The sequence below is a fragment of the Nasonia vitripennis genome (genome assembly GCF_009193385.2).
Source record: "Nasonia vitripennis strain AsymCx chromosome 3 unlocalized genomic scaffold, Nvit_psr_1.1 chr3_random0010, whole genome shotgun sequence".
Lineage (NCBI taxonomy): Eukaryota > Metazoa > Arthropoda > Insecta > Hymenoptera > Pteromalidae > Nasonia > Nasonia vitripennis.
The window spans coordinates 1,330,158-1,356,146 of NW_022279630.1; the positions used below are offsets into that span (position 1 = coordinate 1,330,158).

The 25,989-nt window shown below is 40.7% G+C and overlaps 1 protein-coding gene across 12 annotated transcripts in view; it reads right to left on the minus strand.

Annotated features, from left to right (window-relative positions):
* LOC100677985 (polyphosphoinositide phosphatase) overlaps positions 1–25,989 on the minus strand; it is a 489,206-nt gene that overhangs the window by 427,975 nt on the left and 35,242 nt on the right. Inside the window, exon 1 of one of the 12 annotated variants that reach the window (XM_032601860.1) lies at positions 13,792–13,932. The exons of the other annotated variants lie outside the window; for them this stretch is intronic. The gene's annotated coding sequence lies outside the window, so the exon portion shown is untranslated. Of the gene's footprint in view, positions 1–13,791; positions 13,933–25,989 lie in introns of those variants that run through there. 12 annotated transcript variants of the gene reach the window in all.

Below are 25,989 nucleotides of genomic sequence, written 5' to 3' on the forward strand. Positions count from 1 at the left end.
ACAGCGCCCTCTATATCCATGTTCCGCTCATCGGTATATATCGGGACTAATTTTTAGTTATTGTTAAATGTATCCTCTAATAAATTCAGAAGGAAAAACAGGGATATTGCAATTAATCTAGCCGTGGCTGAGCATATAAGGTGCTGAACACGACTTGGGCAGCTTTCAGCGCCCTCTATACCCTTGTTTCGCTCATCAGTAAATATCGGTAATAATTTTTAGTTATTGTTAAATGTGTCCTCTAATAAATTCAGAAAGAAAAACAGGGATATTGCAATTATCCTGGCCGTGGCAGAAGATATAAGGTGCGAAAACACGATTCGGGCAGCTTACAGCGCCCTCTATACCCATGTTCCGCTCATCGGTATATATCGGGACTAATTTGTAGTTATTGTTAAATGTATCCTCCAATATATTCCAAAAGAAAAACAGGGGTATTGCATTATTCTAGCCGTGGCTGAGCATATAAGGTGCTTAACACGATTTGGGCAGCTTTTAGCGCCCTCTATACCATGTTCCGCTCATCGGTACATATAGGGACTAATTTTTAGTTATTGTTAAGTATGTCCTTCGATAAATTATGAAAGAAATATAGGGATATTGCAATTAATCTAGCCGTGGCTGAGCATATAAGGTGCTGAACACGACTTGGGCAGCTTTCAGCGCCCTCTATACCCTTGTTTCGCTCATCAGTAAATATCGGTAATAATTTTTAGTTATTGTTAAATGTGTCCTCTAATAAATTCAGAAAGAAAAACAGGGATATTGCAATTATCCTGGCCGTCGCAGAAGATATAAGGTGCGAAAACACGATTCGGGCAGCTTACAGCGCCCTCTATACCCATGTTCCGCTCATCGGTATATATCGGGACTAATTTGTAGTTATTGTTAAATGTATCCTCTAATATATTCCAAAAGAAAAACAGGGGTATTGCATTATTCTAGCCGTGGCTGAGCATATAAGGTGCTTAACACGATTTTGGCAGCTTTTAGCGCCCTCTATACCATGTTCCGCTCATCGGTACATATAGGGACTAAGTTTTAGTTATTGTTAAGTATGTCCTTCGATAAATTATGAAAGAAATATAGGGATATTGCAATTAATCTAGCCGTGGCTGAGCATATAAGGTGCTTAACACGACTTGGGCAGCTTTCAGCGCCTTCTATACCCATGTTCCGCTCATCGGTATATATCGGGACTAATTTGTAGTTATTGTTAAATTCGTCCTCTAATAAATTCTGAAAGAAAAACGGGGATATTGCAATTATCCTGGCCGTGGCAGAAGATATAATGTGCGAAAACACGATTCGGGCAGCTTACAGCGCCCTCTATACCTATGTTCCGCTCATCGGTACATATAGGGACTAATTTTTAGTTATTGTTAAGTATGTCCTTCGATAAATTATGAAAGAAATATAGGGATATTGCAATTAATCTAGCCGTGGCTGAGCATATAAGGTGCTTAACACGATTTGGGCAGCTTTCAGCGCCCTCTATACCATGTTCCACTCTTCAGTAAATATCGGGACTAATTTGTATTTATTGTTAAATTCGTCCTCTAATAAATTCTTAAAGAAAACCAGGGATATTGCAATTAATCTTGCCGTGGCCGAGGATATAAGGTGCGAACACACGATTTGGGCAGCTTTCAGCGCCCTCTATACCCATGCTCCGCTCATCGGTTCATATCGGGACTAATTGTTCCTTATAGTTAAGTGTGAATGCTAATAAATTCCAAAAGAAAAACAGGAATATTTGAATTACCCTGGCCGTGGCAGAAGATATAAGGTGCAAAAACACGATTTGGGCAACTTTCAGCGCCCTCTATACCCATATTCCGCTCATCGGTATATATCGGGACTAATTTGTACTTATTGTTAAATGTGTCCTCTAATATATTCCAAAAGAAAAAGAGGGGTATTGCATTATTCTAGCCGTGGCTGAAGATATAAGGTGCTTAAACTCGATTTGGGCAGCTTTCAGCGCCCTCTATACCCATGTTCCGCTCATCGGTATATATCGGAACTAATTTTTAGTTATTGTTAAATGTGTCGTCAAATAAATTCTGAAGGAAAAACAGGGATATTGCAATTATCCTGACCATGGCAGAAGATAAAATGTGCGAAAACACGATTTGGGCAGCTTTCAGCGCCCTCTATACTCATGTTCCGCTCATCCGTACATATCGGGACTAATTTTTAGTTATTGTTAAATGTGTCCTCAAATAAATTCTGAAGGAAAAACAGGGATATTTGAATTACCCTGGCGGTTGCAGAAGATATAAGGTGCTTAAACACGATTCGGGCAGACAAAGGTATCCAAATGTCTCAAAATTTTACATAAGCTTTTTATTTAGACATATCTACGTGTGTGAATTTTTTCCCCCAAATCTGTTTGTTATTTCTAAATCAGATGAACCTCCTTAATTAAAAATATTAAGCCAATATCACCTAATAATCAGCTGACAATTCAGCACGATTATCAGCTGATCATCAGCTAATAGTCTGGTGATTGTCATCTGCTTTTTTCTGTAGGGAGACTTTTAGTTTTTTTTTTTATTGGAAATACTAAATGTCCCGTGGCGGCGTCGCGAAGCTTTACATCCGGTTTCACCTTAATATGCCAAAATCACCGCAAAAATTCATACTTATGTGACAGAAAATATGATATGCACCAAGGGATAAGTCGCCTTTTTGACCTCGTGTGGTTGCTGTACTCGTATGCGGCTCGTAAATGCCCTCGTTTTCGGCTTGTACTGGAAACTTCACACTATGTCAAAATAAAACCCACTTTACGTCTTTGGTACACAATATAATATTATAATGTTGACTTGGTTTAAAATATTTTTATTTGTGTAGTTGACGATTGAAAATGTCTAATCCGCCGTCCACTCTCCTTACACAAAAATTCATGCCCTTCTATAAAAAGCATGGTGCCGAGGGGGGTTTTTTTCAGCTTCGGGTGATTTGCAGCCGTGCTCAAACATTTTCCCCCCTAGTTGCACAACCCACGTAAAAATTCCCACATGGTATTTATGTGGATACTATGTGGTTTCTATGTGATTTTTATGTAAGGACTACAAGGCAACTATGATTTTGCTGTGGGATCCTAGTAGAAACCTTTACATGGTTCCCATATGAATTTTACATGGCTCCCACAGGATTAATTATGGCTATAGATTTTTTAGAAAAGAAGCTAGTTGTAAATGACGTTAAAACCATGTGGTATTCACATTGTTCTCAGAAGTTTTTCATGAGTTTCCCATATGCGTTTCACTTGATTCCCACATAATACGCATATGCCCTAACGGCACAAAAATATTTTTAAATTATTTTAAAAATATTTTGCATTACAAAAGAAATGTTTCTGCAATCATTTCAAGCATATTTCTAAAATATTATTACAGTCTTATTTGTCCTAGTGTAAAAATATTTATGCGATGCCCTGATTATAAAAAGCACGGTACACAACAAGGGGCGAATTGGCTTATTCAGATTCGGATGATGATTGAACACTCGTGTCCGTCTCGGGCGCCTGCGGCGCCCTCAACTCCCACTCGTGCTCAATCATCCTTGCTTGAAAAAGCCAACTTTCGCCCCTAGTTGTGTAATGTACTATAGTCCACCTCACTTTTTTTTTATTTTCAATGTATTGATCACACTGAGAAAAATCGATATAGTAGAGATTACTATACGCCATAGTAATTTGAAATATGGCAGTGATCACAAAATTTATAGTAAATGTAACGATATTTTTGTAATCGTTATCATACTTTTTTAGTAAAATTTTATGGCCCTCTTTGTCAGGTTATTATAGAATCATTTTATAGTTTACTATTCGGATATATTAAAAAATCATCGATTTCCAAACTAAATCCAACGTATATTTCCTAACCTCACATACACTTTCTAGGTTATGTTTCAGTACAGATTCTGTTAACATAGCACTTTCACTGTTGAAGCAGTTGATAATTAGTTCTACTTTTTTGTTTAATTTTGTTTGAATCTTTTTTTCAGTAACTAAGCACTCTATAACCTTCTTTTTAGCGTCAACAGTTTAATTGCTCACATTTTTTACAGTTATCTTAGGCACTTTCTTTTGCAGTAGTTTTTGTCCTGCAATTCACTGACTAGCTGTTTTAGAAGTAAGTTTTCACTTTTTATTAGCTTATACTTTTCTTCAATATTGATGTCGTGTTCATCCTGTTCTGTTGTTAAAACCTCAAGTAATAGTTCTCTTCTTACTTCTTCTGTTATATTCAGTTTTATTTGTGCAATCAAGAATCTTGTTGCATCGTTTAAACATTCCTCATCAATCTTTGAAGTTAAGTTTTTGTTGCTGTGTTCTGGGCACTATTAGGTTTCCACTAATAATTTTAATGTCAGTTGTTTTTTTGTGAAACAACTGAAATGATATGTTGCGTCACATATGATACAAATCAATGTTGTTGCAGTTTTCTGGCTGTGACAAGAAAAATTTGAAACACACTTATTGGCAGTATACGTCAAATCGTTGCTCGCAGCATAACATCCATGCGAGCAACAGTAAACATCTCTGTGCGACAATCTCTCGTAAGTCTAGAACTTAACGGTTTATAACAGTTATAACTAACCTTCAATTGTGTATTTAACATTTGATGATTCAAAATTTTAGTACTACCCTGGATAACTGTGCTTGTAACCGATATGTGACTACGAAGAAAACTGCTCGTAGAGATTACTCTATACCTACAGCTAAAAAAACAACGAGCATTAGAGTCTGTAATTACTATAAAACATATACCTTTTCATCTACTCATTATCTTTTATACGATCGCACAATCAGTTTGCTGTAACAAATTATGACTAGTGTACATTGATCTTTTTTTAGATGCCCTGATGAGGAAGGATCAGTTTGAAACGTTGGCGAATAAATAATGTTTATGACATGCCGTGGCATAAACTTCGATTTCAGTCACGCTCGTGCAAAAATGCACTCGCTTAATCTCGGTTTATGCACGTTGTTTCATAAAATATCGTACAATACTAGGGGGGGTAAGGGATTTCACCCTCGTGGGAGCTTATCACGCTCGCTTCGCTCGGGTGATATTGTTCCCACGAGGGTGAAACTATTTGACCGCACTCTTATCGTAATATACTATTAAATTTACACTTGCTCGTAGAGGTTATTTTAATCCTCACGTTTAAATAAAAATCCTCTCCAGTTTTCTTTATGTAGGGGATATCTATTTTGATTTTCGCGAGGCGCTTGTCTTGTCTACAGGGCGAATTTGCATTTATTTCTTCTGGTAATCAGCGTGTTTGTTGCTACGCGGACACTCCCTGACTCTAAACACTCCTGCTAGCCTGCAGATGGAGCAGCGAGGAAGTCTTTACCCCTCTAATTTGGCAGACTTCACCTTTGCGATGCGCATCTGCTTCGCGAGAGCTGCCTTTGTCTGCCACGCTTTCGCTTGGAGCTACTTAAAGGCAGCAATTGCCTCCTGCTGCTTTCGTACGTCGGCTACCATGCGAGGGTAGTCGGATGGGAGCCTCTTTCCCTCCTCGTCGTACTCAGCTAAGAGGAGGTTAAGCGCTCCGAAAGCCTCGTCTTCTGCGCAAAGGCGCTCTCTGTTCAGCGCTCGCGTACGTTCAAGGAGCGCCTCAACCCTGGCCCACTCCTCTGTGGCAATTCTGTGAGTGACGGCAGGCTCAAACTGAGCGTCCTCGGCGGCCGGAAGGATGTGGGGGACGATCGGTTAAAGCGATGGCTCTGGTAGCTCGATGTCGCCGGGGCCGGGCAAAGTGGACCCTGTTACTTTCAGAGAAATCTTACGTTCAATAGTCTACTTGCGCCGGCCTTCCTCATCGACGACTACTATCCACTGAACCATTTCGTCGCCGTCAACCCGGGCCGTCCAGATGTGCAGGTCTTCCGGGCATTCCGCTATGTTGAGAGTATCTAATGGGACAAACACCGGAAAAGAAAATCAGAGCCACATCTATTTTGTACTTCCATAAAAAGAGAAAGGAAAGAGATGGTTTTAGGGTATTCTTTGCACGAGATCGCTTGCGTCTTGAGGAAACGTCTGCCTGCGGCTCTAACTTTTTCTTAGAGCCTATCAGACGTTTGCGTTTCGCTTTCCTTGATTCTCCTGGAGGAGCCTCAACTGGTGGAGAACTACTTATTTTCTTAGTCCGAGTAACTCTAACTGAATGTCAAGTAACGACTACGTGTGTCTTCCTAGGCCTACCGCAATTACGTCGCACGTCCACGTTTACATTATTATTGTTCGGTGGCGTAGTTTCGGGTGGAGTTTCCTCTGCCTCATCCCTGTTCGTTTGACCCTCTGAAGATTCTTCGTCTGAGAGTGGCTCTTGGCCTTCATTGTAATTTCAAGTCAATAACGTGCATTTTCTTGAAATTTTGAACGGTCCAGCGTACTTAGGGGCCAAATTAGAGTTGATGCCCTGAATATCCGACAATAATATGCGATTATGCTTCCAGACTCAATCGTCAATTTTAAATGCTACGTGTCTGCGTCTCGCATTGTAGTATTTCAATTGCCATTCGGTTCCGCGCTCTTTTTGCGGTGATCAATCATAGGTCCAGGAGTATGCACATCCACTCTTTCCAGTTTCTTAGCGCTAGCTATTCGGCTTCTTGTCGAGCTGCTTGCTGTTCTGCTCTCTTGGTGTTATGCGAAGGTGTCGGGTGTCGTCTTATGTTGAGGAAAGCAGGGCTAACTCCCATAGTAGATCCCAGTTGCGGTATATTGTACGCGAAGGTGAGCTCGGGTAAAAATCTATCTCAGTTTTTATGCTCGCTTTTTATAAATGATGTTACTATTGTCCTAAATGTGCGATTAACCCGCTCTACAGGGTTTGCTCGCGCATGGTAGGGAGGTATTGTGTGGTGTTCCGTGCCATATTTTTGAAGAAACTGATCGAGAAGTTTCTTGCGGAACTCAGTGCCGTTGTCGGATAAAAAAATTTCTGGCACACCGAAGCGTAAGAAAACTCGTTCGTTGAGTTCTTTCTTGAGTTTTCCCATCCACTTTGCATATGGAGGCTACCTTAATCCACCTAGTAAAGGTTTCCAAGAATATAAGGATATAGGAGTATCTTTTTGCAGAACTAGAGAACGGATCCATAATGTCGCTAACAACCACCTCCCATGGTCCAGTGATTTTACGTTTGCCCATAAACCCATCTGGGAATAATTGCTCCACTTTACACTTTTGGCAAACGGTACAGGAGTGCACAAAGCGGCTGACATCTCTGTACATATTCTTTCAATAAAAATATCTGACAAGGAACTATCCAACATGTTTGCAGCATCATTTTTATGCAAAATTTACGTTTAGGATGGTATTTTCGGTTGCAGGACTGAAGGTCATCTCAAGGTCATGCAGCCAGTATGAAACCCCACCTACGTAATTCATCTGGCAGCGCCAGAATCAAAAAATGGTAGAAACATAAGTTGTAGGATATCTTCGGGGTGCCGAACGGTGACCTTGAATTTTTTACCCTGCACTTTAAGGTCATTTCAAGGTTAATTTGTTTTTTTTTTTCGACAGTACAGCTCATCTTCGTCCGACGATGGCGTTGTCACGGTACGCGTGGGGCTCTCTCCATCCCACGCGCCTTCGTCTGATGACGGTGTTATGTCTGAACGCGTGGGGCTCTCGTCACCCCGCACGCCTTCGTCCAAGGACGGTATCTCTGCCGTATCCGCAGGGCTCTCTTCTTCTTCGCCCTGCGCCTCCTGCGCGGCGGCCACCTCGAAGACGGTTTCGTTCAGCCCTTCATCTTCGCTGACATCTTCGTCGTCCTCGCTGGCGCCTCCCAGGTGCACAGCGTCGGTGTAGTCCTGCAAGTACTGCGGCTCCAGCCGTGCCGTCCAGGCGTTAGTGGTGGCCAGGAGTCGCTGCCTACAAGCGTCGCCCGTCCAGGCGCGAAGCTCTGCGAGCCGCGCTCGTCCATTTCTTCAGTGATGGCGCTGTAGATCTTCTGATACTAGCTGTTTGGGCGAAAGGGGACAGGAAAAGAAAATGATGTGATTATGGTGATGTTCGTTATGAAGATGATGATTGATTCGCGACGCGGCGCTGCGCGCGAGTTCGGCGCGGCGTCACGCTCGCCTTATCTATTAGCATGCGGTTCTTAGCGCCTCGCGGTCGCCCCGGTTTGCGTTTCTCGGGCACCGCGCCCCCGGCGGGCGCGTCGCTCGGCACGAGATCCTTGACATTTTTTCAGCGAACGTCTACGCGGGTGTCGGGGGGCTCCTACCTTCTCTCGTTTCTTCTCGCTCGCCTGGCGATCGGCTTCCGGTGCCGTTACGAATCGGCCAAGCTCCTGCTCTATCGCATCGCACCGCCCCCGGCGCTACAATCTCAACCTCGAGCTCTTGCTCGAGTGCGCTCGCTTCAGTCGGGTCGCACGTCGTCTCTTCGCTCGCATCGTCCCTCGGCGGTCGAACAGCCGTTTGGTCTCCTTCGTCATCTTCGGGGATTTTTGCGTTATAATCTTCGGGGCCGTAGTACTTCTTGAGCTCTTCGGCGGCCACTAAATCTTCTATTTTACCTTCGGCATTTTCCAGTTTGAAAGTGTTTGACCCAACTTGCGCGACGATGGTATACGGGCAGATGCAGGGCAGTGCAAGCAGATATTCGTCTATCAGCTTGTTCTTGAACTCTGTGCCGTTATCGGAGTAAAATACTTCCGGCGCCCCGAAGCGCAGTATCACTCACTCTTTTAGTGCTGCTAACACTGTTTTCCCATTAGCTTTTCGTAGAGGCACGCACTCGATCCATCGAGTGAAAAGATCTTGAAAAATCAGAGCGTATTCGTGCCCGTGTGCTGTCTTCGGCATGGGACCCATGATGTCCCCTGCCACCATCTGCCACGGTTTCTGAACTATCCGCTTTCTAATTAAACCGGGACGCGGCCTCTGCCGGTGCGTGGCCAGTGATATAATTCTGCCACTCTTTTATAGGTCATTTCGCGGCCGAAGTGCCCTGCCGTCGCCTGATCATGGCATTCTTTTAACACTTTTTCACGTTGTTCTTCGGGCACTATCAGCTTCCATGCCTCTTCGTCTTCTCCGAGTGTGTCTACTATGTCAGAATTCACTTTGTACTTGTACAGTCGCACCTCCACAATTTTCCAATCTGAAAAAATTGTAGGATTGTCGCTGACCTCTTTTAGTTTTGCGTTATACCATTGGTCTTGCGACGGTGGATCCTGGCTTATCACCGCTATCTGAAGCTCTGTCTTTTCGTACATTCGAGACAAGGCATCTGGCACATAATGGTCTGCGCCTTTACGATGTTTAATCGTGTTTCTGTGACCTTGCAACTCTAGCGCGCGAGTCTACCGGTAGGGTTTTTTAAATTACAAAGCCAGCGGAGGCTGCTGTGGTCCGTTATCACTTTGAAGTGATAACCCTCTATATATTGGCGGAATTTTCTCACCACGAATATCACCGCCAAGCATACTCTCTCGCTATCGGTATAATTGCGCTCTGCAAGCGTAAGTACTCGGCTTGCGAATTCGAGTACTCGCTTCTTTCCGTCGACTTCTTGCGTCAACACTACTCCTATCCCCGTGTCGCTCACGTCTGTCTGGATCACGAACTCTTGTTCGAAAACTAGGCTGTGTAGTACCGGCGCTGAGGCGATCAGAGCTTTGATCGCGTCAAATGCTCTCTGTTTTTCATCGCTTCATATATACGGCTGATCTTTTCGCGTCAGTCGCGTTAGCGGTTCTGCTAGTGTTGTATAATTGTTTAAAAACTGTCGGTACCACGATGCTATATCGTGAAAGCGTCGCGACTGTTTTAAATTTTTCGGTATCTGGTAGTCGATTATCGGTTCTATCTTGTCGGGATCTAGCCAGAATGCGTTTCTGTTTACCAACACGCCGAGATACTTGACTTCGTCTCTACAGAAAACGCTCTTCTCGCGGTTAAATGTTAACCCTGCGTCTTTTATCCGTTTCAGTACACGTTCGAGTACGCTCATGAGCTCCTCGAACGTTTCTGTGGCAATTATCGCGCCATATAGATACGCGAACGCGTGTGGCTGCAGTTCGGGCGTAATAATTTTATCGATCAGGCGCTGAAATGTTCCTCCGGCCTCGGATAATCCAAATGGATGCTGCGTGAACTGGAACAGTCCCAACCCGGGCACCGTAAACGCCGTGTATTGTTTACTCTCCTCGCTCAGCGGTATTTAGTGATACGCGCTACTGAGATCTATTGTGGGTATGTAGTGCGCCTGCTGCAGTTTTCGTAGTATGGCGTTCATCTGCGGCAAGGGTACGCGTCGCAGCGCGTGACTGCGTTCATTTTTCTGAAATCTACACAGAATCGATACTTGCCGTTCGCCTTCCGCACTATCACCACTATTCTTGAGAATGCGCTATTCGACGGTTCTATTATTCTTGCCGCGAGCATAGTTCTCGCTTGCTCGTACATCTCTTCTTCTAACTTCCTCGAGACCGGGAAATATTTTTGTTTTATCGGTCTCGTCGACTACATCTCGATCGTATGCTCTATCCAACTCGTGTAGCCGATTTCTCCGGAGTCTTGGTCGATTATCTTATCTAGGAGCGCATTGAGCGCCTCCCGCTCCTGTTCTTGTACGTCGGCCAAGCCCATTGATGCCAATTCGGCGATCCTCCTTCGACCGCCGCCAACTCTATATCTACGTAATTTTGATTTTCTTTAAAATACATTCTTGAAGTCGCCGGGTCTAACACGGCCTTGAAAGTTAACGTGAAGTTTACTCCGACTATGCAGTCCGTAGGAAGATCCGGGACAATTGGAACTCGTACTTCCTTCTTCAGACTGCCGACTTCGAACGGTAGCCATACGTAGCCTACTAGGGTGGTGTAACTGCCGTCGGCGAGCTTCGCGCCGCGACCGTTATTTGGCATTACTTGCCTCTTCAGTGCGCTCGATAGCTGTAGGCCTAATGGACCCATACACACTCGCGATGCGCCACTGTCATATAATGCGCGAAATCGGAATTCTCCGACTCTCGCCTGCATCCACCAACGTTTTTCTTGCCGATTGTCTTCGTCGCACAGAGTTGCACTTATTGCTGTGCTACTCTCCCGACTTTTCAGGATCTTCCTTATCGCCTGGTCGGGCTTGTCGTCGATCCTGCCAGGCTCTTCGTGCTGAGCTCCGCACTTGCCTGCCTCATCACCTTTTCCGTCGGCAGAGGTTACCAACAGGGATGAGAGCGCAGCGAACTTTTTCGCGCTCGTGTCCACTTTCCGCGCTGCCGTCTCTTTACTGAGACCCGCCGCTGTCGCGGCGCCAAGCTTCTCTGCCGTTTTGCGAGTTACGCTTGTAGTGTGCTTTTTGGCACGCGTTTTTCCGGAGACCTTATTCCGCCTTTCAGTTCTTTCTTAAAGGCTCCTAACAGCTTGTCCAGCATTTTGCTGAACATCGTCGCCAGCTGTTGGTTGGAGTTGCTGGGCGTCTCTACTACCACTGCTGCCACTTTTGTAGGTTTCGCTGTCATTGACTGTGCTGCTGTTGGCGATGTATATGCTAGATTGAAATATAGCGTGTCTGCGGGGGTTGGAGGTGCTCTGTAGTCCTTTCCACTAGCTACTACAGTTTCTGCTTCCGTTGCCAGCTCTCAAAAGCTATCCCAGTTGAAGCAGTTTCTGCGAGGTGTCAGTTGCTGTAACTCTGGTCGCAGATTCTTGTGTAGAATATCTAGCGCCTTGTCGACGGTCGGAGGTGATCTCATTTCCTTCATCGTCCCCAAGAGGCAAGTCACGTAGTCGCGCACGGGTTTGTGCGCGCCCTGATACCTTTTTTCTACGTCGGAGGCTAGGCGTTGTTGTAGCCGCCTGTTAGTTCCGTACCAGCGCAGTACTGCGCCGCGAAAATGCTCTCATCTCTGCCACTCGTCTTTGTTGTTGTGATACCATTCAGCTGCTATACCCGTAAATACATAAGGCAGTCCAGCTGATTTTTCTTTATCAGACATCTGCGCGCTCGCCATATTCTGTTCGAGCTGGCTAAAAAATCTCTCTATCCTTTCTGCGGTCGTGCCTGCGAATCGCATTTCCCATTTGCGCACCGTTCCGACGATGTCTCTTGGTTTATTTTCCGGGGTCGTCGGGCGTTTAGCTTTCTTAGCCCTCTCGCGAGACCTCCTCTGATGTTGGTGTCTGACCAGTCGTTTTTCGGAGTTGCAGGCGTGCTTGTCGTCGCGTCTTCGGCGAAGGTTACTCTTGCCGGCGCGTGGCCTACTGCGCTGTTTACCTGGGTGCTGAAGGCTCTCGTGTCCCCCTGCGATCCTTGTACCTGTTCGCGCAGCTTGTTCATTGAGCGTTGCAGACTCTCCAGATGCTGCATCATGCCTGGTGGCATGACGTATTCTTTTCCGTCTATCCCTGTAATTATTTCAGCCTTTTCTTGTTTGACTGCCTCTACTGGTACTGCTTGTTTCGGTGGTTCTTCTCTCTCTTCCTCGCCGACTTCTGGTCTGCTCAACGTTCTCTGCAGTCGATTGCACATGATATTATCCTCCGAGCACACCGTCCAACGGGTGCGGGGTGGCTGCCGTGCCACTCGTAGTTTATCGATATTGCTCGCAGACTGAGCGTATAAAAGTCCTGCGCATCGACACCCGTTCGGCCTTTATATCTACTGGGTCCAAATACAACGACGGTTCGAAATCATTCGGGCTGTATTCGCCCGTCATCCACCTCTGGACTCGTTCGACCTTGACACCTGTGTCTCCATCTCGACGCAGATCTAAATTAACCAGTGCGGTGTGCACTCCTTCCTCCCCTAAATCCAGCAGCCAGTCAGCGATTTCTATTTCTTTGTCGTCGAGCATCTTGTCGTCTTTATTCTGTTGTTGTAATCTATTTTCTTATTTAATCTATCTTCTTTAATCTGTTTTCTTCTTTAATTCTTGCGCGCGCTCTTACAATGCTATTTACGTCCGTCGCGCGCGCGCGTATTCAGCAATCCCTAACCTGCGAGACTCTATTTCGCTTTCGCTCGGTTTTAGTTTTCGCTCATTTTGTGCCGCCAGTTACTCTCTATTTTCCTTTTTATACAGCTATAGGAAATTTAAGTGCGCTTCGCGCACTCCTTATCATGTCATAATTATCACTTAAATGTTGCTGCCTGCTTAGCGCCAACAGTTTGAAGCGTTTGTAGGTTATGTAATAAAATCCGTATTTCTGATTCGCGTTCCTTAATTCTTGTACCAGGCGGCCGATTCTCAATTAAATGCTTCACAACAAAGCCCATCACTTTTTTTAAGAGAAACTTTCGCATAAAAATATATAAAAATAAATGTACAAATGTAGTCCCTGCAACCTTGTTCCGTTGCAGGTGGTTTTGCTAAAAAAAAAAAATTTTAATTTGAATTTTACTTTCTTCTCCGGCGGCACTGCCACTCCTGTTCTCGTTTACAGGGATTTTTCCTATTGCTAGAATGGACGAAAATTCGCGAAAGACTATCTATGCGCTGCACGCACGACGGTTATATTTGTGCGAGTGTAAGAAGCCTGTTGACATTCGTTTACGGAGCGGTATCAATCCGCTTTCCGCGCGACTCCGAGCGCCGACGCGGCAAGTATATCTATATTGTGTGGCTCGCGCGACTCTCGGCTCTCGCCGCGCGATGCGACGGGCACTCCTATATAGTGTGTTCTCTGGTCGCGCGGTTTCTCAGGCGAAGCCGATAATTCGGGCCGATAATTCGGTGGCGACAAATCTCGGCCTTCGACGGCTTTGTCCTGGATATCGATAAAGTTCCTACTTACTCGATCGCTGGCCGAACGCTTCTCTGCTCGTCCTCACGGCCGTTGACGGCGCTGAGAGTAGTGTAGGCTGTGGTGTATCTGGAGGCGTCCCTCCAGGCACTCGAAGCTCAGAAAACACTTATACGCCGCACAGTGTGAAAAAAAAATGTTGTTTGTATCAAAACCTCACGATTGAGTGAACGGAATTGAATGAAATTTGGTTAGAGTATAGTTTGAGTTTAAGACAACTTTTTTCGATAGATTTAAGTTCATAGACAAAAGATTTTATCGCTAAAATCGCAAAATGGGCCTTTTGAATTTTGGGGCCCCCGAAAACTATTGTGGGCCTTCCCAATATTCTTCTCTTATTCCACATAACTTAAACTATACTCTAACCAAATTTCATCCAATTCCGTTTACTCAATCGTGAGATATTAGGTTTTATTACAAAAAAAATTTTGTTCACACCGTGCGCCGGTGCGGACTAGCAACTCGCGAAATATCGATGATCTCACGTTGCGTTTAACTGTTGATCTGGCCGAAGCAAAACGAGTCTGAGCGCGCTCGAGTTATATGAGCCGTATTAGTCGTCGCTTATTCATCGCTTGTTATCGATCGCCTTCTGCATGCCGTATCGATCGCTTTGGCTTCTCGAGACCTGCAACAATAAGGTGTTTATGTTGGCACATACGGCGGAGCACGCATGGAGAACAATGGAGGAAAGATTAAACAAACAAAGTTACAAACCTTTTAAAAAGGCTCTTGCACTGGTAACGAGTCAGTCTCTGTCGGGTTTCCAAGCTGTAAAGACGGATTAATAAATCTGAACAAATCCATATTCAATTTATTTAATTACTTACCTGCGAATCTACGTACGCTCTGCAATACGTACACTTAACTGGCGCTGCGGACAGGATACTGCGAGGCTGCTGAATCGAGATTCTCCTCCAATACCGTGACGGAAATCATCAGAGAGGAAGCGGCTGGTGTTTCAACCCCTTCGTCGCAGTACTTTTGGGACGTCAAGTTTGAGGCCCACCTTCGAATAGAGATTCACCTGGAATCATCAAAGAAGAGAGTAAGTCTTTGAAATTCCCTATTCACCTATCTTTACCTTATCCCTAAATACGACTGATTTGAGAGCAAAATGGCGCAGCAAATCACAGTGGAACAATTTAAATTGAGGTTAGCCATATGGCGTGACGCGATACCAATTTATGAAGGAGGAACAAAGCTCCTTTCTCACTTTCTCCAAACATGCGATAAATTTGTTGAAAATTTAGTCACTGCAGAGGAAGCATTAAATACAGCGCTATTTGCGTTAATTAAATCAAGAATTCGCGGAGAAGCTTTAAATTTAATAGTCGCGAATGATCCAGCAACATGGAATGATTGTAAAAATCTCTTAATAAATAGATATAGCGATCCCAGCTCGGAGGACCTGCTATACAATAAACTTAGCTCTTGTTTTCAACTATCGAATCAAAATTATGAAAAGTATGCTGATGAAATTAAACAACGTTTAAATAAGCTAAAAGAATATATAAACTTAAACAATCAAGACCGTAACTTGATAAGTATGAAGATTGGGTTTTACGAAAATGTTGCGAAAAATACGTTTATAAACGGAATAAAAGAGCCGTATCACACACATCTTACACATTTCGAGTTGGCGGATATAGAGGCTTGTCTGATAAAATGCAGAAAGCTTGACAATCACGAGCAACAAGCTGCATGTTTAAATTTCGCGAGACAACGCGAAAGTAAACCAAAAACCAATAATGTAAACAATAATTCAAAGGGTACAAGCCCGTTTATGAATCAGAGAAATAATAGTCCGTTCAATAACTCTGGAGCAAATAAAAGTCCGTTTTCATTTGCACCTAGACCCGCAACTGCACAAAATAATTTTGTACCGACATTTGCAAATAATTTCGGACGACCTATTCAGCAAAATCGACCGACACCGATGTCGATTAATACCAGAAACACCAATCGGCCAAATAATAATCAGAGCAACCGGTCAAATAATTTTGTCCCTCAGAATAAATTCTTTAGGAGTACCGGACCACCGAATTTCATTTCCGAAGAGTTGCATTATCAAGAGGAGCAGCAACCGGAGGAAGATGCTTACAATGAGGAGCAAGAAGATATTAACGTGAATGACGACAATTATGAAAATCAAGAGAATTCAGAAAATGAAAATTTTCAACGGGATTCCGATCCAACCGAAGAAACATAGTAAATTTAAATAACATAGGCAGTTCGCCCGAACTACCACACATAATAACTACAAATCCATCGCTTAAAATACTAATAGATTCGGGAGCATCATCATCGATTATTAACCCTAAAGTAGCCTACGATTTATTTTCAAATTACGTTTTTCCATATAAATTCGAAATTAAATCTTTGCATAAAATAACGCAAGGGACACATGCACTCACCTTTCCGATTTTGCAAGAGTTAGGTGACAATACACCAATTACATTTTTAATTGCTCCTTGGCATTCTACATATGATTGTCTAATAGGTGACAAGGACCTACAAAATTTAAAAGCAAATATTAACTATAGAACTCAAATATTTAGCACACCGAGATTTGAAATTAATTATTCAAACAATATGCCGGATAAATGTAAAATGGTTATACTGAGCAATCATCAGGAGACAAAAGTGCAAATCCGAACGGAACACATGAATGAAGAGGAAAAGGAGAAAATTATAGCTTTGTGTCAGAAATTTAGAGACTGTTTCTATAATGAGTGTGAAAAATTAACAGCCACAAATGCAGTCACACATAAAATAAGGACAAAGGACGAAAATCCGATTTATGTCAAAAGTTATAAATATCCATATCACCTGAAGGAGGTTATTCAAGATCAAGTGGGAAAATTATTAAATGACGAAATTATTCAATCAAGTAATTCACCTTATTCATCACCTGTCTGGATAGTACCCAAAAAGCAAGATGCAAGTGGAAAGAAGAAATGGAGAATGGTTATTGATTATCGTAAGTTGAATGATAAAACCATTGAGGATAAATACCCATTGCCGAGAATGGACGATATTTTAGAGAATTTAGGAAAATGCGCATATTTTACAACATTAGATCTAGCACAAGGATTCCATCAGATACCAGTTGATCGAGATTCAGTAGAGAAGACAGCATTCACAGTAGAAAATGGACACTACGAATACCGTCGTATGCCCTTTGGTTTAAAAAATGCACCAGCTACATTCCAGCGATTAATGGACAAAATTCTCAGAAAATATTTACACAAATTTTGCTTTGTATACATGGATGATATAGTCATATTTTCAAAATCTCTCCAAGAACATCTACAACATCTAAAATTAGTATTTGAAGAACTTCGGGAATACGGTTTGAAAGTGCAATTAGATAAGAGTGAGTTTTTAAGGAAAGAAGTACCTTTTTTGGGACATATAATTACACCAGGAGGAATTAAACCAAACCCAGATAAAATCAAGGCCATCGTAAAATATCCCATCCCAAGGACACAAAAAGAAATTAAAGCGTTTCTAGGATTAACAGGGTTTTATAGAAAATTCATAAAAAACTACGCTAGAATATCAAAACCACTAACGAAAGCGCTTAAAAAGGAAGAAAAAATAAACATAGAGGATAGACAATATATAGAAGCATTCAATAGACTTAAAGAATTAATCGTCAATGCACCAATACTAGCTTATCCAGATTTCACAAAAATGTTTACTGTCACAACTGATGCGTCAAATGTCGCTATTGGTAGCGTTCTATCGCAAGATAAACACCTCATATCATGTTTTTCACGAACCCTGAATTCAGCTGAGCAAAACTATTCGACCATCGAAAAAGAACTACTAGCTATAGTCGAGGCGTGTCGACATTTTAGACCATACATATACGGGAGGAAATTTAAAATCGAAACAGATCATAAACCACTAACTTGGCTCTGGTCTTTAAAAACACCAAATTCACGTTTGATTAGATGGAAAATAAAATTAGAGGAATATGATTATGAGATTAAATACAAGAAAGGAAGTGAAAATTATGTAGCTGACGCCTTAAGCAGAATAGAAATAAATAATCAGGAAGAGAATGATGACTCACTTTCAATGATTCCTCAAGTCTCGGATATAACATCGCGCCGAATCGAGGAAGTGGACGAGAGCCCCGGCGATGATCTTAAAACAGCTCACACTGCTGTAGAAGATCCAGTGTTTTCATTGCCTATAACAGACAAAAATATTCATGCATTTAATTATAGCATTATAATAAAATCGGGAAGGAACTACAATGTGAAAGTAAATAAAGATAAGCTCAAGATTCAGTATATGGTAAAGATAAACAAGGATGAAGCTGAAACACAATTATTAAAATTTCTAAATGAAAACGTAAAACCAGACAAACAATACGGGATTTACTTTACAAATGATGATTTGGAAATGATCGCTTACAGAGTACTGCTAAAACATTTCAATGAAAAACTAAAGTTGATTAAAACTAACACTTATACACCCGTAATAGACAAAAATAATTTTTTGAAGAAACTTGAAGAATATCATAATAGAACCCATAATGGAATTCAAGAGACAATAGCCCATTTTAAGAAAGAGTTATATACACTAAATATGGATAGGCTCGTACAAAACTATATTAACCAATGCGAACTATGCTTAGAACACAAATATGAGAAAAAGCCTTACGAAACAGGAAGGTATGGACCCATTATCGCTAATAGGCCCTTACAGCACATACATATGGACGTTTTTCATGATGGAAAAGAAAAGTTTCTGACAATTATTGATATATTTTCGAAATACGCTCAAGCTTATCATCTATTGGATGGGAATGCTATAACAGTATTAAACAAACTGAGGCATTTCGCATCACATCACAATTTCCCAGATAAAATTACTACGGATAATGGGAGTGAATTTAACTCCGCTGTATTTAAAGAATTTTGTCGGATACACAAAATCGAATATCATCAAACTACAATCAATAGACACACGTCAAATGGACCAATAGAGAGATTACATTCAACTTTAAGAGAAAAATTAAGTATTTTAGTCGATAAAAATCCTCGAGAAACAATAAAGAATCATATGACTACAGCAATCCTAATATATAATCAGAGCATTCATTCATCAACAAATTTTGCACCGTTTACTCTACTGTATGGACCATATGAGGAACTGCATAAGCATGTCATCGAACCTGGAGTCGACATAACCGAAGAATATAATGAAATACGGAAAAATGAAATTTTACCGTTCTATGACGAATTGTATAAAAGACAGAAAGAGAAACAAAAATTACCTAATGATTCAAATAATGAGTTGGAAAGTAGAGAGGTATACGTTAAAACCCACCAACAGCAACGAAATAAAATCGCACCCCGTTATCAAAAGTTATTAGTTAAGAAACAACAAGGTGCCTCATTGGAATGTTATATACACGGACAACCACGTCGTTACAATCTAAAGAGCGCAAAGAGATTAAGAAAAACTTCTTCTTTGCAGGAAAATGATGACGATCCTGGGGATGGCGATGATTATGGCCATTTCGACGATAACCGTAAAAAGTGATGAAATTAATCCTGATGCGACACACTTTGATTATCAGCAAGGAGTTGGAAGAATTATAGAAAATTATCATTACGTACATTTCTTCATAAACACATCGTCGCTCAAACGCACCTATGGCAGAATTTTGACTGACTACACCATATTATCCTCAAGAAAAGAACTCAAGAACTCAAGTCTATTAATGGAAGCAAGATTATTATGTCAAGAAATCTATCAAGATCTGCAGGAGATAGCACCATTCGGTGGAAGAAGAAAGAGAGGATTAATAAATGGAGTAGGAAAGATGATCAAATATATATTTGGAAATCCAGATTCAGATGACTTAGAAAAGATTAATAATTATTTGGAAAATTTTGAGAAACAACAAAATGAAGATATTTCGGTTTTGAATAAATCTATAAGTTGCATGAATCAAATTAGCAGAACGATAAATAGCAATACTGAAATAATTAACAAAAACTTACGGAATCTTATGAAAACTCTTAACGATCAAAATACGCGATTTGAATTAATTGAGACAGTTGTAACTCTTATTGTGCAGGAGCAACATTTTCTAAATCTATTAGGGAAAATAAAAAGATCATTCGTTTTCATCGATGAAAAATTTAATTTGGAAATATTAACCCATGAACAAATACTAAGTATAAAGACACATCTATTAGAACTTTATTCCCAAAAAGAGTTAATATCACATTATCATAATTTGTTAGACTTTCGATTTGCTCAGGGATCAGTCGTAACTATCCATGGTTCCATAATTTATACCATAAAAATTCCTATCCTAAATTCCATTGAATTCTCCCTTTTTCAAAGACTTGCTATAATTAACCGAAATAACCAGACGGAGATCGTAACGATACCGTGGAAGCTGGATGGCTCGATAATAAAATTATTTTCAAGAAGATGTCAATTGATCTATCAGAGCGACTATGTATGCTATCAAATCCTCGCAGAAGACGCAAAAACAATAACAATTTCAATAAATGCGCCTCTAGCATTGGCGTATCCACTCCTAAACAACTTGACGCTGATATCCAGTAATTATAAAACAGAAATCGAAAATAACAAGAACAAGGAAACATTTTTTGGAACGAAGATCTTTGGAGGAAACAATCTGTTGATACAGGGACATAGGGTGGACGACAATCTCGGAGAACTTAAGGTGTCGGAAGTTCAACCATTGATCATCGAGGATCATCAACGGAGATTCGAACCGCTAAAAACGCAAGCAGTACCTACGATGGAGACACCAAAATTCACAAAATTCGGAATCGAATTCCATACATCAATAGCGTCATTTATAATTGTCATGATGATTCTAATAATAGGAATAATTTTCATTATCTATAAATATAAATGTAAAAACAGGGGTTCATGTAAAAGCAGGAGTCCAAACAGGAGCCCACAACATACCGAGATAACAAATAACGAGGACGTCATTCAACTTGGGCATGGAGGAGTTATATGAGCCGTATTAGTCGTCGCTTATTCATCGCTTGTTATCGATCGCCTTCTGCATGCCGTATCGATCGCTTTGGCTTCTCGAGACCTGCAACAATAAGGTGTTTATGTTGGCACATACGGCGGAGCACGCATCGAGCACGCATGGAGAACAATGGAGGAAAGATTAAACAAACAAAGTTACAAACCTTTTAAAAAGGCTCTTGCACTGGTAACGAGTCAGTCTCTGTCGGGTTTCCAAGCTGTAAAGACGGATTAATAAATCTGAACAAATCCATATTCAATTTATTTAATTACTTACCTGCGAATCTACGTACGCTCTGCAATACGTACACTTAACTCTCGCTCCTCGTGGAAAATCTCCTTTCAGCGCCGCCGCTGACTTCGTCTGCTATACTCTAAATCCTAATCGTGCGACATACGAGCGCGTGAGATCTAAAATCTCAGTGCTCGTTACAATGTGAATATCCAGGTGGATTGTCCAGCTGTAATCCATGTCGAATGTATGAAAATCCAGCTGGAAATCCAGGTGGATTATCTAGCTGGATATTTATCAAATTATTTTCAACAGGAATATAATATCCCTACCGAAAAAAATTACGTGATTACTACGTGAAAATCACGAGAGAATCACGGAAAAATCACGAGAAAATCACGTGAGATTTTCGACCAATTTCTCACGTGATTATCATACACAATATCATACACTAAAATATAATTATATTTATCATTATATAGATTATACGCATACTGCATATATTAATAATAATAATAAAAACACCTTAGAAATTTCCATTATTTATCTTACAGTACCCTGCTAAAAATATGCGATTAAATTCGATTGAAATCGATCAAAATTTAATCGAATTTAATCGTTTTAAATCCATTCAATCGACCAGCCAAATTTGGTCGATTAAATTCCTATCGATTTAAATCATTTTTAATTACAATTGGTTTCAATACGAAAAATAAGTATTAAATTTAATATATTTTTATCGACGTTTATGTAGTAATTATTTAAGTGCAGTGAAATTGTAATTTTTTTCACTAATTCTAATCGATTTTAAAATCTCTAATCGCATTACTAAATCGTCTATCGATCTTGATACTAGTTTTATGAATAGCTTCGAATATATTTTAATCGACTTTAATAACTAAAACAATTACTATTCTTGTTATATCATTTAAATGTTTTTTGTCAATATATTTTAATCGATTTGAAAATCACTATTTATTACTAAATAGTTTATCGATCCCAATACTAGTTTTATGAATGGCTCTGAATATAGTTTAATAGACTTTAATAACCAAAACAACCACTATTCTTGCAATATCATTTAAATGTTATTTTATCAGTATATATAAATCTGTTCGAATGGTACTTTATTACGTATAATAAAAATAATAATTATTTTTCTAATATGATTTGTTCGTAATTTTATCAATAAATTTAAATTAATTTATAAGGTAATTCGTTTATATAATATTTAATCAATCTCGATACTTTTTTACGGTTAGATTCAATTATCCTTTAATCAATTAAAATAATCAAAAAAAGAATCCCTGCTAAAAATACTAGATTGATTTAATCGACGTTTTAAATTATCGATGTGAATCGGTCTCAATCGCAATCTAAATATCAAAATAAACATATTTTATCGATTTTTATGTGATGATTATTTTAATGCAGTTCAATTGGGATTCTTTCAATAAATATGAATCAACTTTTTAGTCGATATTAAATTAGTTTAATTTTACAAATAATTTTGATAACATTTTAAGTGACTTTAATGATCAAAGTTTAGTAAAATCCCTTATGAAAAAAAAACTTTTATATTTCGATTAGAATCGATTAAATTTATTGCAAAACTAGTCGATTTTAATCGACCCTATGTTTCTTAATATAACCGCTTGGTGTCGCTTCAAATGTTCATACTCGCAAGTGACAAGATTTCTTCTCCGTTACTATATAAGAAAGGTCAAATGCTGTACAAGACAGAATAGATTTATTAACTACAATCGATTTGAATTGAAACTTTATTAAAATCGATTGACTTTATTCAACGACACATGAAAAAATTCATGTCAATTCAAATCGATTAACACCACGATATACACGTCAGTAAAAACGATTGCATAGTTGAATACAGTGCGATTGAATAATATCAAATGTTATTATAGATATACAAAATCATTTAAACCGTTTTTCTAGTGAACACAGATACATTGATTCCGATTTAAATAGGCATTGAATCGATTAAGTGAATATCCTAATACTTATGTATTCTAATCCGGTTTAATCGATATTATTTTATCGTTTTAAATCGATTTTAATGCCATCAATATATTACACACGCAGTAGCCTGAATATAATCGCTTTCAAATGTAAAACGCAGGATTAAGATATAGACTCGGAATCGATTCATTTTTTGTCCATCGATTTCAATCGCATATTTTTAGCAGGGTATCCATATAAACTATATAAAGTGATAAATATAATTATATTTTATGTATAATCTGATAAGGTGTTTGAAACTTGCAACAGCACAAATAGCTCAGGTAGTAAGACATTGAATACTCTAATGGAATCAAGCATAAGCTCGAAGAACTATGTAATAAAATTAATGACTACTACAAGGACTGACTTCTTACTATCAACCCGGATAAATGTGAGACCATCCTCTTCAGACTACCAACGAACAGGCTCTCCAAAAAAAAGTAAAGGACTAGCGAAACTTCGAAATTCAAATACTCAACCATGAAAATGTCTGTACGGCGATCCCACATAAACAAACGGTGAAGTACCTGGGCATTCATCTCGATCAACGACTACGCATCAATACACACATTGATGTACAGCTAGAAAAAGCCTCCAAAGCTTTCAAAGCTAACTCCAAATTCTTCTACAGCAAACACCTTAACAGTAGAACAAAGTTAATCTGCTACTCACTGCTAGTTCAACCCATACTAACTTACGGAGCCCCGATCTGGTACAACACAAACGCCTCTTCCATGGAAAGAATGAGAGTATTCGGACGCAAGTGCCTCGGCACATGCCTTCGCACTTGGCGTTCCCAGAAATCAGACTTCTAAAGATACGTCAAGAACAAGACCATCTACGAGACGGCTAATCTACCTAGAATAGATAACTTCATCCTAAAAATATGTCGCAACTACTTCGCCTCCACTATGCACAGCAGTAACCCAGAGATCGGGAAATTCGCTTTCATTAACCCGAGCAGCTGATAAAACTCAAGTACGGCAACTACCTGCCACCAGAAACCTTCCTTCTTCTGGATAAACAAGGATACCTGCAAAACGAAGATGGAGTTCCTATCATCTATCACTGGAGCCGATCTAGAGCAGATAAATCTATACCAGCTAGGATCAAAGCGCATAAACTAATTTATGCAACAGACATTCCGCACAGAGATAAAATAGACAATCACCGCATCCAAGAAAAGTATTGGTGGCTAGCCGACTCTAAAGTTGTTGCTGAAATTCAAGGGCGCATCCGCCACAAAACCAGACGTCGCAGGAACACGCCAGTGATCAACCTACCTCCAACGAATCTACACGAGCCTAGACCAACACCGTCTCAAGCAGACGTTTCATCCCTCCCAGCTGTTACTAGTGACAGAGCGTAACTAGTCTAATAGTTAACTGTACATATGTAAATATCTTACTTTAGCATTAAGGAAACTCAAAGTGAATAGGTTTTTTCTACACAAAACACTATCTTTTTGTTACGTCGGAATGTGCGTAACCCACCAATATACTTACGGTGTCGAGTCCCTATCTTCGGCTATTATTTATTATTTTTATTTATTCAAAAGAAATCCCTTTTGGCTACCGCGGACGCGGTCACTGCCTTCCGGGAAAGGGAGCCGGATAACGAAATCACTTTAAAGCCGTTAGAATTTTAAGAGCAACTACGATTTTATTCACTCGATTAGAAAAGAAAGAGAAAAGTACCTTTTACAATATGTGTGTGTGTGTGTGTGTGTGTGTGTGTGTGTGTGTGTGTGTGTGTGTGTGTGTGTGTGTGTGTGTGTGTGTGTGTGTGGATGTATCAGCAGGAAGCTGCAGCTGTGGGTCCTTGGCGCTCTGAAGCCTGGTGTCGGTGGTTCAGTGCGGTCAGGCTGGTGTGCGTCTCGGTCCTCCTAGCTTGTCCCTCTTTGAAGCAGGTGTTGACAGATGGGTGCTCCGATGTGTCGGCTCTCTTTCCGTGATGAGAGAGGACGGTGAAAGTGGCGTTTGTCTTATTCTTGACACGATCACTTAGTTTTTGTATAAGTTATTCTTTCTCGAACTCTTTATCGTATCCGCACTTTTTAATTGTTTTAGTGCGCACTAGTTTTATTGTGGCGACAAAGTTCGTCCGCACTGTTCTGGCTCGCGACTAACTGATTCGATACTGATTTGAATAGTATAACTGATATCGACTGGATCTGGCGACTAGCAGCGATTCGTTTAGTATGACGAGTTCAAGGAAACTGACCATGTGCACCCTTTTGCTCCCGGCCTTTATATACCGGAAATTCTGTAGCCTCGATTTTCCATATTAGGAGTGCCTAATATTCTTACGACTTTTCTCTTGACTTTGCGTGACCTCGTAAAATTTGTATTACCTTGAGTTTTTAGGAAAAGCGTCTTGTGACAGCTCTCCTGCTGCTTTTCGTCGCCTGCGTACTGTCATGTGTAGCTTTTCCCGATTCTTTTTCGGGAGAGCGTGCTCGACCGATGCTTGCTCGTCGCATAGCTATTTTGATTTTCGTAGCTTTTCGTGAGGAATATCGCGACTCGTTCAGTGACATCTTTTTATTTCGTTGCCGTCATTTTTTTTTCTTGGCGTTAGCCATTCTTTCGGATGATCTTCGCCTAGAGCGCGGTTTGTCGCTACGCCTCTAATCCTATTTTTGTAGGAATACGTTGTGGTGGGAAATACTGCTTCTTGCGGCTGCTACGATGACGATGCTCGCGAGTGTCTCACGTATGTGTGTTTCTTGTTTCGACCCCCCCCCCTACCCCAGCCTACGAATTTTGGATAAATATATAAATAAAAATACGTATAGATGTATTTTTAATAGCACTTCTCAAAAATATTAATTATATAAATAGCACCCCCGTAGTTTATAAATAAAAAATAGGTAAAGATCGCGC